Here is a 14257-nt window from a genome sequence, read left to right as displayed (position 1 = left end):
CCTACTCAAAGAAAAACAAAGATCATGAATCACAACTCCAAGTTATCCTTGAAACAATGAGGATACACAAGCTCTATGACAAGAAGAAGAAATGTGCCTTCTATAAGACACAAATTTAATACCTTGGGTTTATAGTTTCTAATAAAGTGACTATTGCTGACCCTACTAAGGTTAAAGATGTACAAGAATGGGCACCCCCAACAAAGCTCAAGGAAGTCTAAAGTCTTTTAGGCTTGATTCAATGGTACAATATTTTTATCAAGGATTATGCCTTGATTGTCGAACTCTTGACGATGGACTTACTCAAGAAGTAAACCTTTATATGGACTCCCACTGAGAAGCTTAAATAGGGTTTGAGTCATAGCTCCTATCTACGAATAGTCTAGCTTTGAGAAGCTTAAATAGAGTTTGAGTCATAGCTCTTATAAAACTACTCTACTTAAACCAAGATTTTGAAGTTGTCATTAATGCAAGCTCTCTTGCATTAGGTTGTGTACTCATGCAAGAAGGCCATCCAATAGCCTAATCTTCTAGAAAATTGAAAATCTGTGAGAAGAACTATACTACCCATGATCTAGAGCTAGTTGCTGTAATTCGTGCTCTCAAACTATGTGGTAGTAAGTTTTCTTTAGTCATTGACTAGAAAAGCCTCAAATGGATCTTTACTCAACCCGATCTAAACACGAGGCAAAGACGATGGATTGAAGTCTTGCATGAATATGATGTTAAGATTAAGTACATGCTAGGTAAAGAGAACCTTGTTGTGTATGCCCTAGGCTGCAAATTATTTCTCAAGACCCTTACTCAAAAGAATCCTCCAAGGCAAGATTTCTAAGAGCAGTGGTATCAATGCCTAGTAACCCAATCCTGGAAATGGCTAAGGAAGAAGCAAGTAAAGGACTAAAGATACCAATAGATGATAAGAGAAGTTCCATCCAAAGAGATAAACCCTAGGTTCAAGCTCAAATATTTGAATTTCTCTACAGAAGAGGAACTTACCTACTTCAAAATGTAACCCTGTATTCCAACAAGTCAAGACCTCAAGAAGAATATACTTTAGGAAGCCCATGATTCTCCTTTCTCAAGATATCGAGGTTATGTAAATAACCTCAATATGGTAAGGAGAAGCTTTCATTGGGAAAATCTCAAAGGAGATGTGCTTAAATATACCATTGCTTGAGTTGCCAAGAGCACATCAAAATGCTAGGAAAGCTCCAACCACTTGGCATTCCACAAATGAGGTAGGAATTTATTAGCATGGATTTTGTATTTGGGTTACCTTGTGCCCAAGGAAGATACAATTCAATCTTACTCAATCTGGATATTCCAATTAAGGTTAATACCTTATGCTAGTTAAAATGAACTACAAGGCTTTAGATATTGCAAGGATATTTGCAAACAAAATCTTTAGGTTATATGGTCTACCTAAAAGGATCATCAATGATCATGGATCTCTCTTCACTTCTCATTTTTGGAGAAGTTTGTTTAAGACCTTTGGTACCTAGCTTTCTTTTAGCACTATCTATCACCCCCAAACTAATGGGAAAACTCAATGAGTCAACCAAGTTATTGAGGACATACTTAGAGCTTACTACTATAGGGAACCTAAGAGATGGATATAATACCTAACCTTTGGTGGAGTTTTCTTACAATGCATCATATCATCAACACATCCACATGACCTCATTCCAAGCTTTGTACACAAAAGAGTGAATAACCCCACTAAACTTTACAAACCCTACCTTAAAGGTATAAGCTTCTAAGAAGACATTGTCAGAAATGGATAAGAAAGTTGAGGCTATCAGACAATATATCCAAGTTGCCAATGCTCGACAAAGAGCTACAACTTCCTAAATACTTGAAAGTTCACAACGTATTTTATGTTAGTCTTTGAAAAGGTTATGTACCTAATCTTGATCATGTTCTCAATGGTCAAAAAAGTGTAATGCCAAGCCAAGGAGTCATTTAGCTTCAACTTAACAATATACTTGATGTAAGAGAATACATACACCTTTAGAAACATGACCATTAGGTAAAATATTGTACAATGGAAGTATCTTGAGGAGGATGCAACTTGGGTGGATGAAGATACCCTAGGTAGACAACATCCCCAATCTCTTTTCTAATAATGGACTCTCACTTAGAAAAAATCTTTTTCAACTATAATAAATCATATACTTTTAGTATAATAATTATTCTGTCTTGTTCTTATAATATTAAAATTTTGGTGATACATGTATCCATGAGTTATAATTGGAACATTAACAAGTCCAAACCCACAAGCACTATGATATCCATTTCTACTAAAAACAATAATCCTAAGCTCCTTCAAGATCCGAACACCTCAAATCCTCTAAGGGGAGGCGGATGTAATGCTCCCCCCTTGCCCTCGGTGTGAATTAGTATTAAGGGGAGCAGGAAGGGCTAAACTAAACCTTAGTGAGAAAATAAAAGAGGGAAAATGAAGATTTTTACAGCACCCTAGTCCAAAAATCATCACCATCTCAATTCCATCAACAAGAAGGCTTGACATTACACGATCATATTGAGGCTTCCATGCCACTACCCATTCAACATTGCAAGATAAGAGGAAGAGAAACAATTGAACAATAAACATCAAAGAATGTGAGCAGGATCAGTAATCAAATGATCGATGGCAAAGGCTTAATCCTTGGCATTAAAGCCTATATAAGCTAGTCATAGGCAATTGGAAAGCTAATGCTATTACTCTATGCACCCAATTGCTGCACACACACACACACACGCACGCACGCACGCACGCACGCACGCACACACACACACACACACACACACACACACACACACACACACACACACACACACACACACACACACAAGAAGAAGTGAAAGGAGAAGGAAAGAGGAGAAGAAAGGAAGAGATGAAAAGAAGTGGAAGGAGGAAGGAAGGGGGAGAAGGAAGGAGGAGTGAGGATGAAGTGAAGGATGAAGATAAGAGAAGAAGGGAGAGGTGAAGAAGTGAAAAGTAGGAACAAAGAAGGAAGAAGAGAAGGGAAACAAAGAAAGGAGAGGAGAAGAGGTGTAGAGAAGAATAAGAGATGGAGGGATGTAGAAGAGGGGAGGAGAAGAACGAGAGGAGGGAGTAGAAGAGGTAAAGAAGAATAAAGAGATGGGGAGAGTGAGAACAAACAAGACATCCCCGAAGGACAAGAGGAGTACCATCCCAACATCTTCAACACAAGTCCTTCCTACCTAGCAAGTGTCTAACCCATAAGGAACTATAAAAATCCATTTGGAGATCAATACCATCAAAGTTAAAGGTAGTGTCATGGATGTATTCTCGCAATGGCCCTCAAGATGAGATATTTTGGAGCAAGAATGGTAGAAGCTGCTCATGTAGTCACAAACATGGTCGACATGCCACTTCACGTAGCACAAGATCAAGTTCCTTGGTAAATTTATGCTCGTTCAATACATGGTTAGAAACATATAAATAGGACACAATGAATTATTAAGTCAAAATTGTATAATTTGAAGCTAGGGTAAGTTGTAGAATATCACATTGAATAATTATCTTAAGGTTCTTATAAATGAATATTTGTATTGGAAATAATTTTTTTTGCATGAAAACATTAAAAAGATAAAATTTTGTATTGAGAAGAATTCTTTTTTGCATAAAAATATTGGAAATATAAATAGATACATTGAGATTAATTTCTTTTTTCATGAGAACATAGAAAAGTTGAATTGAGAATAATTCTTTTTTGCATGAAAATTTTGGAAATGATAAAAGTTTTATTGAGAAAAAAAATCTTTTTACATGTATAAATCATGTAAAACTAGGATAAGTGAAGTTACATTAATAATAGCTCTTTAGTTTTCACAAATCATATGAATGTAAAGGATGGTAAAATTCGTATTGAGGATAATTCTCTTTATATTGTACAAATTTCTTAAATATCCCCTTAGCATTTATAAACAAAGTAGAATAACTTTACCTTGTAACAAGTGAATGAAGAAGGATAAAATAAATGATCAAGATCTTCGATTAGGAACTTCTTGAGGAAGAAATATTCAATATATTTTTTCCTAATTTAGGATAAAATGATCAAAAAGAGGGAATTTAATCCAAGGTTAAAAGTCAAAAAAGCTAGAAAATCAAAGCAAAAGGAAAATTGGAAAAAACCTAAGAGTTAGAAGATAGTCAAGTTGGAAAGGTTTGCCTCCAAATTAAGACCTTTTTCAATTGCCTCTTGTTAGGAAATTGCTTGTGTTTGGAACAATGCATTTAAGCTTGACTCAATGCATTTAGAAAATTGATTGAATAATATAAAAATCATCATATACCAAGTCTGCAAAAAGATAAAAAGGAAAGCGCAGTAAACCTCCTTTAAGACTAGTTGTGGGTCCCTTCCCAACCTTGGAGAGTTTTTGGACCAACCCGATGGCAAGAGGTCACTCCATAAGAAGTCCCTTGGAAAGAGGAGTGGAGTGCCTGGGAGGCTCTAATCAATAAACTCTTAGACTCCTAGGAACCACCCAAATTCATATGTGAGCCAAGATGGGTTTTGTGAGGCCTTGGTATTAGTTAGAGGAAGAAATCTTGGGTAAATAATGACCTTTGAACCATTCTTCCATATGGGTAAAAAGTGAAAACTTCTATAAGGAATCATATTAAATAAATAACTTGTATTTTAAAGGGTCTTTTTCATTTTTTGTATGTTGTGATTTTTATTTACCTAAACGAATACTATGATTTAAAGGATTAATTAAGGAAGTTAATTATATTTATACAACTTAAATGTGTTAGGTAAGTAAATAATGAAAACTACTCAACCAAGGGAAGTGAGAGAGCTTGATTCCTGACAGATCTACTCTCTAAGATAGGCGGGTCTTGGTAAGCCAAGATCTTCTCGCACATTCGTTACATTATAATATAGGAGAAATCAACCCTTGAATCAACTAGAACCCTTGACTCCGTGTCCTTTTAGGGAAACCGAGTGGGAATTTACCTTATGGGTGAGGGATCAAGGTTTTAATACTTCCCCTCATTTCTTACTCTCCTTGAACTACATGCAATATGAGTAGCTTCAACTCAAGTAATCTAGCACAAGCAGTTGCTTGAAGTCTAATGCTACTTAATTCCAAATAGGAGGCTTTAGTTTATATAGAAAAATAGAAAATTTTAGGTTGATTCCCATGGGAATGGCCACAACCTTCCATTGCAAAGTGAACCTAAGAGAGTCTAGGGAGCAAACATCATGTTATTCAAAAGAGTATCAAGCATCGTTGCCTAGGGAAAATCATCCCAAAGGAACACTAAATTATGATGCCAAGGATGCCTTAAGTGTGCATGCCACATGACATGAGTAAATAGTAAGCCAACTATTATATGCATTATAAGTGGCAAGTATGCTTGAGTATATTTCGAGTCAATTGTTTTGATGTGTACCCTCTTTTATTTATCTATTCTCTTTGCCTCTTGGTATAGATAATCTACATAAAGGTCATTTGGCAATGCTTTTAGGTGTGCATGGTATGAGAATTTGTGCCCATTGTGTATGTAAAGGATCACTATCTTACTTTACCCTTGTACTTCTATTTTCTCATGCATTACCATCCATTAACTCATGACATTACTATTGCAATACAAAATGTGTTCAATTTTTAATGTATCTCTTTATCCATTACCTTTCTACACCCCTTCCTTTCATGCATAAGGAATACTAAATTTTCCTTCATGATTTCATTTCAAGCACAAGGGATGTTATTTTATAGTCATCTTCATTTCTCCATATTATTACAAGGGAGGAATCCACCTTGGCAAGAGACCCCAAGATGTATACAAGTGATTTCTACACCAATCATGCGTTGAACATATTATCTTGTCAATTGGCATTTTGACTTATGAAATCCTTACATGTTTTCATGAATTTCTTAAGAAAGAACATCCATTCAGCATGCATTGTGCCACATATAGCCATCTAGTTTTCCAAATGGACAATAATCTATTGTTTCTTATGAGAATTGATTGTAGGAAAGTCCTTCTCATCAAGCAAACCCTCTTAATCACCATGACTCCATTAGGGGGGATATGGACTTAAAATGAGCCTTGTAAGAAAGGGATTAGGAAAGTGTAAACTTGGACTAGTCCATTTTCAAAGGTAAACATTGCATGTATTTTTGGCCTTCAATCGCATTGCCTTCATAGGCTCCACTCTAGTTTGTTTCGTAGATCCCACTTATAAAGTGGGGTTTCCTTTCCCTTCACCTTACTAGCTACCATTTTCATCCTCTAGGATGGAATCTACGTGACGTCTCTTTCAAAAGTACATTCACTACTCCCAAAGCTTGGGGAGGTTACTCATAAATATAGTGTGTATCACATGGGTTTAAAATGAGGTATTTTGAAAATACCATTTTTATATGTTTTATACATATGGAAGGGTATAATATAAAGGGGTTATTTATAGATTGAAAAGAAATGGGTTATGTTTTATTTAGAAAAAATTTGCAGATAAAGATATTGATAAATAGGCCTTGAATGCATGTGATGTAGAGGATATACATATAGTGACCTCCTTGAGTCCGAATGTGTCATATTTGTAAGTTTGATTAATTTTCATTTCCAGACATGATCTACACACATATATAGATAGTGTTTGGAAGTTTAACTGTAATTTGTGTCATATTTGCAAACATGATCTTCATTGCTCAATTTAATGTATAGATAGACATGATATTGAATGCAATCATTGCTCACCACATTTTTCATAAACTTGGATTATTTCTTTTGATATCTTTCCTCCCATTGCTCCATGTGTAAACCTATTTATACTGAATGTGTGCATGCACTCAGAAAAAATTTTGGTACAAAAGACGTAAGAAATGCAAGCATCATGGAATTCTACAAGTTTTACAATAATAGAATGGTCATCTAGCTAGACCTTGAGTCTTATTCTCAATGAGATCAACCCTTACAAGAAGATCAATTTGAATGTTGACATCAATATCTAAACCTAAAAACAAATAATCCCATTCCTAGTATAGTTGATGCACTCATGACGGTTAACATCACTAATGGTGCCAAAATCCTGGTTATGTGTGATAGAATTATCATGACCCACACCCCCTACAATTCTCTAGCTCTATTTATCCATGATTCTTATTACCATATGTATGAGGATCATCATTCATATGCTCCATGGTTGAAAAAGTACATAACCTTTGGAGGGATAGGCATTAGGTGCCATCATCTATTATTCTCCATTTTTGCCTTTCAAAGAAAGCCTATTAAATAGAAATATTCTAATTTCTATTTGTATGAGTTTGATTCTTGTATTAGGACATGATTTCACCACACTTGTAACATCCTCTACACACACACACACACACACACACACACACACACATAAATAGTTTGGTAGTTGAGTTTAATTATATTCTTGGATTATGCCACATCAAACATCTATGCTTCCATTGACACTCTCCAAGCTACCAATGACCCACAATGTTCGGATTTTATATTATCATTAATCTTCTTATCTAAAATTTTTGTACCACATGACATCGCACTAACCATTGTGTCATCTATTAACATAAGTAATTAGTTAGATAAGTATATTATATATTCATTATAAATCATTAATAGTAAGCCAAGTATTATATGCATTACATGTGGCAAGCATCCTTGAGCATACTCCCACTTAGTTTTTGTGATGTATATCATCTTTTATTTATCTAGTCTCTTTGCTTTTTGGTATAAATAATCCACATGAAGGTCCTTTGGGAAGGCTTTAAAATGTGTAGGATATGAGAAATTATGGCCATTGTGTACGTGAAAGATCACCATCCTCCTTTACATGTGTACTTCTATTTTCTCATACATCACCATCCATTCACTCATGATATCAATATTGATACACAAAAGGTGTTCAATTTTTAATGTGTCTCTTTATCCATTACCTCTCTACAATGGGATAAAGGGTAGTGCTTCTGTCCGCCCGTAAGGGCCATGTTGTACATAGTACATATACCTATCTAAAACATTATTGAGGTACTCTTCAGTACCATAAATATTGTGTCTCTGTCTCTTCTCTCTCTCAGCTTTCATCTCTACACAGAATCTCCATTGCAGCTAACTCAACAAAGTGGTATAAGAGCTTAGTTCAGGCAATCAGGAGCTTGGCATTTCTTCACGTGCAGGAGCTCAAAGTTGAAGAAGAGTTCACTGTGAAGAGTTTGCACGCAAGGTGGAAAGATTTGAAGCTTCTTCTTGAAGCTTGAAGCTTCCTTCTTCATTTGAGCTTGTTGGCAGCCATCATTGGCCGCTTGGGGACCCTCTCCATCATCTCCAACACCTTGGACCAACATTCTGATCTCTTTAGGGCTGAAGGTGCCATCAGCGTCGATATGCAAATCTAGTTTTTAGCATGATTAGGACCTATAGAAGGTGCTCCTCTTCATTTGGCATCGTGGTTGTGCTCCATACTTTGCATCTAACGCTTAGCATTGAGCATTGAAGTGTAGTATTACACTTAGAGGGCTGATATACATTCAGCTTCAAGTTTGAAATACACAATATTTGGATTTCTAATAAACAGGGCAGCACTTGCTCTCTTGAGATTGATGCTCATATTTGGATGTATCTTAATGTTGGATGCTTTGGGAACCCATCCCTTACAGATCTTCCATTTCCCATCACCAAAGGTGATATGAAAACCATCATCATCTAGCTAACTAGTACTAATTAAGTTCTTCTTGAGCTGTAGTACATGCCTTATATTCTGAAGAGTGAAGACAGATCCATGCTGAAATTGTAGTTGCACACTGCTAATGCCTCCAATGTTACATGCATAATTGTCCCCAAGATGGACACCACCATGTCAACCTCTTGCATAGTCTCTAAACCACTCAGGGTGAGAGGTGACATGAAAATAGGCACCTAAATCCAAATTCCAAGTGTGCATATCATCATCCATATCAGCTATCAAAGCATGTGCACTAAAACATGAAGAGATAAAGAGTACATCATTCCCATTGTCGCTCTAATGGCTAACTACATTCACCTCTTTGATATTTACATTGCTCTTTCTAGCAGGATGACTCTCTTTCTTCTCTTCCTTGCTGTCATCCGTCTTCTTGTCCTTCCCTTTCTCTTTCTTCCATTTATAGTAGTCGTGTTTGAATTAACCCTTCTTGCCACGGTGATGGTATTCAACATCCTTATTACGTAGTTTACTGCATCCCTTGCTATCAAAATTTCCTTTCTGTTGTGATCTACCTCTAGTATGCAAAGCATTGGAAGACTTACTAGATGCATTGTTTAGCCAATTCATTTCTTCCATGATTAGAGCACTCTCTACATTAGCATACAAAAGCATTGGACGACTTACTAGATGCATTGTTTAGCCAATTCATTTCTTCCATGATTAGAGCATTCTCTACATTAGCATACAAAAGCATAGCAGTAGAATTTCTCATAGTAGTCCTGAAGGTATCCTAGCTCTCTGGCAGAGTGCAAAGCAATAACATAGCATTGAACTCATCATCAATATTGAAATTCAAAGTGGCAAGTTGGTTGAAAATGGAGTTAAACTCGCTAAGGTGAGTAGACATTGCAATACCCTCTTTCAAATGCAAATCCATGAGTTTCTTCAGCCAGTAGACTTTTCTTGCAACACTCTTCTAGCCATACAATTCTTCTAGTCACTTCCCAATGTCATAAGTGGAATCCAACCCTTCAATGCTAAAGAGCAAGGCATCATAGATTGATAGCTCAATGGTCGCTTGTGCAAGCTCATTCAACTCATCCCATTCATCCTACTCTACATCAGCCGGTTTTCTTCCCTTTACTTTAATCGGCTTTTCTTGCTTATTTTGCAACAATATATTATAGCACTACTTTTGCCAAACTGCAAAGTTGTGTGCTTCTTCAAGCTTCTTGATATGCATTAGATGATTATCATTGCTGCTAGCCATGACTCATAGCCAAATACATGTATGACAATAAATGACAGCTAATGCCAAGTAATGGAAGCTCCAAAATCCACTCAGTAGTATGTTAGGAATATCCCCAAGTATGTATCAATAAGAACATACATCAGTTCATTGCCCAAAATTCCTCAAAAGCATTCAATGATAGTAAACATACCAATTTCTTGATAAAAATAGAGTGTAGTCTAGAAATTCCTAATAATATAGGTGGTTGTCCTACGATTCAGGAGTGCAGTGACATTTAGGAAAAATCTATCCTAAAACCTTAGAACTAAAATAACCTCTCAGATTGATTGATATTGAGCTCCAAAAATTATGCAAAGCTGCTTAAAACATCACCATAATATTCTTGCATAGAAACATATCAAATTTCCTGACAGTGAGGTATGTTGTCAAGAATATGCAGGAAACTGTCCTAGATGTACAACAGTAGACCTATAGGTAAAGCTGATCCAAAAATAAGCTTTAAACACTACTCAGAATCAAATCCAAGCATGTAACATCAACCATAAGTATGAATACATGGTTTAGAATGCCTAAGACCAAGTCTAGAAGCAAGACATATTGCATACCTAGTCAAAATGTCATTCAGCCCCATTATTCAAGTAGCCAAATCTCTGTCAAAACCAAGAAAAATGATGACCCTAATCACCCCAAAAGGATCTGTAATCATGGATATAACATGTCCGAGTCATGTAGCACCAAATGGGCATCAGATAGTCATCACATAAGTGAATCATAAGCATTATTCACTCAAGAAATAGTTGTTGCCCTATTTCCAACCACAAATATGTCTACAAAATGAGCCAAATCCTTGCTAAAATGACCTCAAAACAGCCTCAAGACAATAGAATGGAGCTTAACCTAGTAATAGCAAGGAATCCTTTTTGAAAAATGAGAAATTGAACCTAGTCATCACAATACTTACAAGTAAGATACATCATTGTTGCCATAGATTATCTAAGTAAGTGGGCAGAAGCTAGAGCTACATATAAAAAAGATGCAATGACCACAACTAAATTCTTATGGGAATAGGTGATCTCTCAATTCGGATATCCAATTGAGATAGGAAGCAACGAAGACACTCACTTCATTAATGAGATCATCACACACTTGTTATCCACCGTTGTGATCATTCATAGAAAATATTTCTCGTACTATCCCCAAGCCAATGGCTAGGTAGAGTCAACAAACAAAACCTTAATCAATGTCATGACCAAAATCGACTTTACTTGTCGAAGTGATTGGGACAATAAACTCATGGCCACTATATGGGGATATGAGACAACCTACAAAATAGCAATCGACCAAACACTCTTTTGGCTAACATACAACATAAGGACAATCATACTTGTAGAATTATTTACTCCAAGTCTAAGAATAGATGCCCAAGAAAGATAGGAGGAGCAAGTAGCATGGACTAACCACTTGCTTGAGTTAGAGAGACTTTTTGAAACACGATTACTAGCAACCCATGCGCTCATTTGTGAAAACGCATGACGGAATTCCTAGTTTGATAAACATGTCAAAAATGAGAAAGAGAAACCTTATGCTATTGTACTCTATTAAGAGGCATAAGCAAAAAATGAAATTCAGAGGTCTAGGTCCATGCCACATGTGTACATTAGTAGAACCAACAATGTTGAACTTGAGATGCTTTATGATGAAGTCTTAGGCTTTTTTTATTGTAGCAAAATCAAAGAATATTATTACCCAACACACCCTTTGCACAAATCCCCAATGGCACCACCATCCATTGCTATACAGGTAGTTAGGATCACTAAAATTGACCTTGAGAATGAAAGCTCCATACCTGCAACTTATTTGAGTATCACCCTAACTATAAGGATATCTCACCACATCACTACCTTGATCGACAAAGGTGCTAATTGTAACATCATGATATATGATGATTGGATAGAAATTGAGCAACCAGCACTCATGCCTACAATGGCAAAAGTAAATCCATATGAGGAACCTCCTCGTGCATTATTAGGGAAATGTGAGATCACCTTAACTATCGAGGCTAAAATTTTTCCCACCATCCTTTACATGCTACCTAACATCAAAGGATTGTATGTGAGATACTATTAGGTGTAAAAGAGTGGGGATAGATGGGTAGGACACGGGTTAGCATGGGAATACCCAGTTATATTGACAGGGTATATAAGGTGTTGAGAGACCCAATTAGGGCATCAGTTATCAATAATCAAGTTTCTCTTTTCTCCTTCCTCCTAGCTTTCATGGCTTCCCTCCTCTTTCTCTCTCTTTTCCTGTCTTTCTCTCTCTTCAGCTAGTCTTTCTCTCTTCTTCTCTCATCTTCTTCCTCTTTCTCTCTCCTCTCTACAGTCTCTCCCTTCTCTCCTTCTCTCTCCTAGGTCTCCTTCATTATAGTTGGTATCAAAGCTTAGTTTTTAGATCCTTCATTTCTCTCTATTTTCCCTCAAATCTAGTCTCATTTTCCAACAATAAACCCTACTTTTCAAGTACACAGGTAGAGATGGCAGCCTTTCTTGGAGTCTTAAATGGATCCTGGACCAAAAATGGAGGCAGAAAGACAAAAATGGCAGGTCGTTTTTCAACATTGAGGTAAAAATTCTAGGGTTTTAGTGGAGGAGGACACTGTAGCACTTAGGGGGAGCACTGGAGTGACTAGTGGGCATTCCGAAGAAGAAGACATGTAGCATTGAAGACTTTTCAGAAGAAGACAGGCAGCATTGATCCTTCCTTTCTCTCTCCTCCTTCCTCAACCCTTGCACTAGTTTTGTTGGGTCTGAGTCAAAGTAATGGCTCACATCTATGAGTGATATCTCTGAAGAGTCCAGATTCTGGAATGTAGCATCCACAATGGCAAGTTGAGAGCTCTGACACCAATGATAATGTGAAGACCAAAATTCAAGATAAGGAGGGCATCTCACTTGACCAGCAGAGACTAATCTTTGCTGGAAAACAGCTTGAGGATGGTCGCACCCTGGCATACTACAATATCCAGAAAGAAAGTTCTCCCCATCTTATTTTACGTGGTATACAGATCTTTGTGAAGACACTGACGAGAAAGACCATCACCCTAGAAGTCAAGAGCTCCGACACCATCGACAATGTCAAGGGCAAGATCCAGGAAAAGGAAGACATCCCCCAGATCAATAGAGGCTTATCTTTTCTGACAAGCAGCTGGAAGATGGATGCAACCTTGTAGATTACAACATCCAGAAGAAAAGTACCCTTCACTTGGTGCTGTGTTTGCGTGAAGGGCAGTGAATTGCAAGGAGTGGTGCCTATGGGTCTTTCTTATGGTTGTGTTGTCTGGAGCAATAGGCTAAGATTGCTCCGCCTGTCAGAAAGACCTATCTTTTTTGGCAAGCAGCTGGAAGACGGACACACCCTTGCAGATTACAATATCCAAAAGGAAAGCACCCTTCACCTGGTGCTACGTTTGCGTGGAGGGCAGTGAATTGCAAGGAGTGGTGCCTGTGGGTCTTTCTTATGGTTGTGTTGTCCGGAACAATAGGTTGAGATTGCTCTGCCTGTCAGAAAGACTTATCTTTGCCGGCAAGCAGCTGGAAGATGGACGCACCCTTGCAGATTACAACATCCAGAAGGAAAGTACCCTTCACCTGGTGCTGCGTTTGCGTGGAGGGCAGTGAATTGCAAGGAGTGGTGCCTGTGGGTCTTTCTTATGGTTATGTTTTCCACAACAATAGGCTAAGGTTGCTCCGCCTGTCAGAAAGACTTATCTTTGCTGGCAAGCATCTAGAAGACGGACGCACCCTTGCAGATTACAATATCCAAAAGGAAAGCACCCTTCACCTGGTGCTGCGTTTGCATGGAGGGCAATGAATTGCAAGGAGTGGTGCCTGTGGGTCTTTCTTATGGTTGTGTTGTCCGGAATAATAGGTTGAGATTGCTCTGCCTATCAGAAAGGCTTATCTTTGTCAGCATACTACTTCTGCTTTGTTGAGCATTGTGTTGGCTAGAAACAAGAGAATCTAGCTCTTTGCGCACAGTGGTAGGGTTACCCTTGCGAGGTTTTGGTTTTGCAAGTTGTGACTGATGCCATCAGCCTTGAATTCTGTAACATCAGATTTTGAATCTTGACTCAACTCAAACTCTGAACTCTTGTCCATGGATGAAGACTGCGAGCGTAGGTAGTAGAGAAGCTACTTGTTGATGTCTTCTTTTCTTGCTTTCCATGACCAAAGAAATCACAATCTGTTTCTTTATGGATACTAGCTTGCATAGAGTCAAGTGATTGGGAAGACTCGTCCGTGGACAGCTTCAGTCA

At 37.5% G+C, this 14257-nt stretch overlaps 1 pseudogene; it reads left to right on the top strand.

The window, feature by feature from the left end:
• The first annotated feature begins 7040 nt into the window (after positions 1-7040).
• Positions 7041-13812, top strand: LOC148025258 (polyubiquitin-like; annotated as a pseudogene).
• The last annotated feature ends 445 nt before the right edge of the window (positions 13813-14257 follow it).

The sequence above is a fragment of the Lygodium microphyllum genome, chromosome 14, assembly GCF_053477565.2.
Source record: "Lygodium microphyllum isolate KBCC chromosome 14, Lygodium_microphyllum_v1.1.10, whole genome shotgun sequence".
Classification (NCBI taxonomy): Eukaryota; Viridiplantae; Streptophyta; class Polypodiopsida; order Schizaeales; family Lygodiaceae; genus Lygodium; species Lygodium microphyllum.
This window is presented reverse-complemented; position numbering and strand designations above follow the sequence as displayed.